The sequence below is a fragment of the Schistocerca gregaria genome, chromosome 7 (assembly GCF_023897955.1).
Source record: "Schistocerca gregaria isolate iqSchGreg1 chromosome 7, iqSchGreg1.2, whole genome shotgun sequence".
Classification (NCBI taxonomy): Eukaryota; Metazoa; Arthropoda; class Insecta; order Orthoptera; family Acrididae; genus Schistocerca; species Schistocerca gregaria.
The window spans coordinates 450,866,604-450,872,603 of record NC_064926.1 but is presented as its reverse complement, the minus strand read 5'-3'; positions in this window follow the sequence as shown (position 1 = coordinate 450,872,603).

Sequence of the window (6,000 nt, the reverse complement as noted above, 5' to 3'; positions counted from 1 at the left end):
TGCAAACATTTGTCGACCAATATAACATACTGGACTCTATTAGTCAAATATCTATCAAGGTAATAAGGTACCTGAAGATATTTTATATGATCATTTCTTTAGTAGTTGATGATGTGCTACATATTTTGTAATCTACCTTTTTCTATGCATCTGCTATTTGCAAAATGTGTTTGAATGAAGCAAGCTGTTTCACAGCCCAATGATACTTGCCCATCTTCTCCAGTGTGATAACACAGTCAAGTATGTTAGATGTAATGTGCTGTTATAGGTGTAATACATTTTTTAAGGTAGTGGTTGAATGTTCTGACAGGAGAATAATTCTACAACTTCCTAGTAATTTATCTTGCCTCATGCTTAAGTGATTTATAAAGAGAGACTGTGGTCAGTTGATCAGTGTGTTGATTACATTTTAAATTTAACTTGTGTATACAGGGTGCCCCATTTATCTTGACGACCCTAAATAACTGTTTGTCCAGATGCAGATTACAAAATGTTTCAAGCAAATGTTCTTTAACTAACAGGTGGACATCAATCAGCATGACTGCCATCATTGTAGCTTTTTTTTCCTTTTTACATAGATATAAACAGTGGTATGACTTTTTTAAATGGTACCCTGAATTTTTTTTTTCAGTAATTAATTTCCTCTCCTAAAGATCTATTCAGAAATGAACAACAGTGTACCATTCACTGAAACACAATGTTATTAATTACATAACACAACATTGACATTGACGTTCCCAGCGCTTAGTGCAGGTACTCGGGGTAACAGAACACATCCACATGCTGACGCTGACAGAGGACAAATGTAAACATATGTAGAATGCACACCCATCATTCCCTCAACCATTGTCAGTTGAAGAGTTGTGTGAGTAGAGTGTACATCAATGAAGAGAAGGTAGAAATGCTACTTACCTGTGGGGAATGTAGTCAGCAGAACAGTAATTGCAATACTGTTTTCTTATGTATGGCTACATTTAGTACAGTTGTTTAGTCCTTTTAAATACTGTTGTGTAGAGTAGGCATACAGTGAAGGAAGGCTGTTCGTCCTACAAATTGCATCAACATAACGTTTCTTTTATTTTTGTTGTTGAAGGTAGGTGAAATGCTAAGCAGGCAGCGGAACTGTACAGAGAGTGATATCCTGACAAGAACCCACCTTCCTGATGGATGTTTTCTCATCTTGTTGCAATGCTTCAGGAAACGGGAAGCTTCAACCCATGACAATGCAATCATCATAGCACTCGCACATACAAAGCTGCCGAGGTTACTGACCTCGCTTCCATTGCTATGAATCCACATGTGAGCATACAACAGCTTGAACACGAGATTAGCATTCCTAAAACCAGTGTACATCTTATTCCTACACTTCACTGGTTCCATCCTTACCATGTTACCATGTACACCTACATCAAGAATTGCATTGGAATGATTTCCAGAATCATGAACAGTTCTGTCAGTGGGCACAGCAGCAAATCCTCACCAACCCAAATTTCTTCTCCAATGTTCTATTTACCCATGAATGTTCCTTCTCAAAGGACAGGTAAATACAAGGAATGTGCATTATTGGTCCAGCGACAACCCACAATGGCTTAGACAGGTGGAACATCAGCCTCAGTGGAGAGTTAACGTCAGGTGTGGGATGCTTGGTACTACAATTATTGGCCCTTATTTCATCAATTGTAGTATAAACGGCACAGCATATGCCAACTTCCTCAGACGAATTCTTCCTCCTCTTCTGGATGAAGTGCCGCTAACAACCAGGATGCTTATTTGGTACCAACATGATGGATGTCCAGCGCATAATGCCTTGCCAGCACGTTGAGTTCTGAAACGAAGGTATCCTACCAGATGGACTGGTCAAGGAGGAACAGTTACTTCGCCTGCTAGGTCTCCTGATTTAAATCATCTGGACTTTTTTCTTTGGGGATGCATTAAAGACATTGTGCCTTGCAATATTCCAATAACTCCAGAGGACATGCATGAACATATCATACTTGGTTGTAATTCTCTTCAGAGGGCAACACTGGAAGCAGTAAAAAATTCTTTCATTTAACAAGTGCACCAGTGTACTGATTGTACAGGAGAGTCAAAGCCAATTTATTTATTTATTTTACTTGATTTTCATTTTTTTCTGACAACTCCAGCAAGTGGATGAGTTTGTGATCCCAGTCTCAAAGTCAAGTGTTGTGTTATGTAATTAAGAACATTGTTTTTCAGTGAATGGTACACTGTGATACATTTTTGAAAAGGTCTTTATGAGATGAAGTGAATTACCAAATAAAAAATACAGAGTGCCATTTAAAAAGTCATACCGCTGTTCATTTCTTTGTAAAAAACAAAGCTTCAAGGAAAGCAATTTTGTTGACTGACGTCCTCCTGATGGCTAAAGAACATTTGCTTGAAACATTTTGTAATTTGCATCTGGACAAACAGTTATTTAGGGTGGTCAAGATAAATGGGACACCCTGTATACTAAGAAACTACAAGCAAGGTTTCATTTTTTGCTATTAATGTTTGAAACTGACATCAGTTACAAATGACTTGACTGTTATTTGATTCACATGGAATTGTAATAGTTCTCCATTGGCTGTGGTTGGTGAGAGGTAAAAAGTATATCTTTTAAATGTTACTGGCACAGCTTCTGTCATAAAGACTTACTTGAACTTCAGTGATTAAAGTAAGAAATGTATCAAAAAAATGAGTTCCAGAAGTTTACATTTCCATAATTAACACATTTATTGCAGGTTGAGGCCTCACAGTAGCCAATTACAAAATCACAAAAATGTCAAGAAAATAAAGAAAAAGTAATTTTTAAGAAATCAGACCACATACTCATCCTGACCACAGATGCTGCTGGATGTGAATGTTATCATGTGACAGTGAAACAGAAAAAATAAAATTTGAGCAAAATTTCAGCTGGTCACTAAAACTGATAGCCACAATTGTAAAAACTACGGTAAAGATCTAAAGCATTGCTCCTTTGTAGTTGTCATGACCATGTGAGATTATTTGTCTCAGTTTAGCCTGAGCCAATACATGATGCACAGTGATATATGAGGGGTCTAGTCTTGCATCTTACAATGGGGTGATGTAGTGGAAGGAGCGACATTTAGGTATTTGCTCTGATTTTTGTTTTATTCTTGTTAGGTTACATGGTTAAGTTGGAAGTGTCTAGAGAATTCGTGAATTTTAAGGTCTTGTGCTTCAACTCAACACCGTGACAACAAGTGTATTAATTCTGAAGAATAATATGAACAATGGATCAATTAAAGAAAAGTAACGTAAGCTCAGATGAGAAAGTTGTATTTGTAACCATTTATTTTCTGTATGGTCAAGTGACATCAGTAATTAAGATCAATAAGATGTGATTCAATTAAAAAGTTGTATATACTTGGAAGTGAAATAATAAACATTGTTCCTACTTGCACAACACTTACGCTGTAGCATCACCTAGGCAAAGATAATGCTCTGGAGCTACTGGCACATTAAAACTAATTATTTTCCAGAGTCAGATCAGGCATCATTCAAATTAAAACTATAATCTATATGCTGTTACTAAGAGAATGAAGTTGTTGTAATAAAGTCTTGATGATAGTGATTAATATGACAATACATAGCACTTGGCATAAATCAATAAAATAATTTTAAGAATCTGAATGATGTATCCTAGTGGCAATGATTATCACTTGACAGTTACAATATCAATAATCATGGAAGTTACAAACAAAACCAAACCACAATTTTAACCCACTGTGATCATGTTGGTTCCTCAGGGTTTATCAAGTACCACCTTTTAAAATTCCCCCGAGTCTCTTGTTAAGACAAATTGAACATGCCTTATCTAGACATAAGTGTAACTTTTGAAGGAGATATCCCAGGGTCTTTTTGAACTTTTCTTCCTGTCTACATACCAATCATAGCTCATACCACCTTGTATTAGGTAGGGATACAACCAGGAAAACAAGGTACTCTCTTTCACTGGAGTGGTTGAGTTTGGTTGCTTAAGAAGTATGTTTGAGCCATTAGTGTTCATTACACATTTGAACAGCCCTTGTGGTTATGTATGAAGGTCAAAAGCAAAAAGTACTAGTCTTGAAATTTCTTTTATTTGGTGTTACCACAATCTGACTTGACTCGTATAACTATTTAGGAGTCTTTTAATGTGTCACATCTGCTGCTTTTTCTGGAGACTGAGCTCTGGGGGTTGTGAGGGCACTCTATATAATCTGTTAGAACTATTAAACACAGACTATTGCTTGATGATTATCATCATTATAAAACTGAAACCATTACAATGCTGTCTAACCAACCAACAGTCAATGTGAACATTCTGCACATTCAGGCACACAGGTAATTCAACGTTCAGTCAAATGTTATGGTATATTCAGAAATCATATTGGTGTTAGGGGCTTCTTGCAAAATGTATAAGGCTTCACAGTAAACATCAAGGCTCAATAATGCTCTAAAATAATGAATGAAATCTTGGCATCGGAACACGGAGGTCTACTTCACAAATGAAGTTAAAAATATGCAAACTAGAATCTGTGTCCCCATGAAGAGTTCACTTAGCTAGCTGGCAACAGCTTCACCATATCAGTATTGGTACCTGTGGATCCTCAGCTGCTGTATGTCTGCTTTTTCAACAGCACAGGTTTTACTGAACACTAAGTACAAAGCAAGCACAGAATATAATAGATCCCAATTCTACCTGAGGCAAAGAAAAACAAAGACCTATAGAGATGGATACCTCTTGGCAAGAAAATTACTGGGATATTTCCGAATAACTCAAATGTTAGTGCTGAAGAACACTGCAACTTCTTCTGGCTGGGTAGCACTCTAATATGAAACTCTCTCAATGTGCACGCACAAACGCATGCGTGCACACACACACACTTCAGTGCACTCACAGTACATGCTACATGCAATCGAATGGAAAATGGAGACCATACATCATTATAACAATAGCCACGTCCATGTGCTAGATAGATATCAACAGCCATGAATAGCTAAATCCAAACCAATGTGCAGAAATCGTCAAGTATTGCAAGGCCATTTTACTGAAGTCTACCAGAGAGCATGTGATACACATCATCAAGCTGAGACCAGTGAAGAAAAGATGCTTTGTGGTAGTTCTTGAATCTGCCACTGTAACTTGTCTATGTGAGCTGGCACAGGCAGATGTAAAACTCTTCTACATACCTAGCAACTTTACTAGAAGTTCGCCTAATTATATCAAATGATCAATCAGTACATTTGGTACATTACAAGATCACCCAATATAAATGTTCGAAATGACAACAATTTGCCGCAGCAGAGTGATTTTATAAATTCCTTTATTTTTATACTGTGAGATTTCAGAATAGCAGCCAGATGACATCATCTTGCAATGATATTTCGACTGACAAGCAGGCCGCCATCTTCAGGTGAATTATTTTACATCACAATATTTATATCTAAAGTTGGTGTATATAACATTGTCATTACATGAATCCTTTTCTCGACACACTTTTTAACAACAACTAATACTTTGAATGGATTGATGATGATGCCGGGGTAGTCCCTTCTCCCCTACGGTGGCAAAATTTCTGTGGAGGGCTTTGAGGAGAGGGAACTTAAACCACTGTAACTTCAACCAATAGTCTTGGGGCAATATGTAAAGGATACTTTTGTAGTGCGTCCCCAAAATAAAGAAGAGCTGTCGTGATTTTTACATCCTCCAAATTCTATCCACAAGAATATCCAATTTATGAAGGAAATGGGTAAAGGTGGCTGTCTCTTGTTCCTAGATATCTTATTCAGTCACAAGATTGTCAGACAGTCGTGACCTATGCACATGTGGCATTGTGCCAATTTTGACGAGGGGGAATGATGTACAGAAACTCCCAAAAGTAAAAATTCATTTTCATTAAAGCATTAATGTAATAAATTCTTTTTTCACAGATTTTTGAGGTACTCTCACTAGAAGGAATTTGGTGGTAAAATATTCAAGAAGGTCTGTGT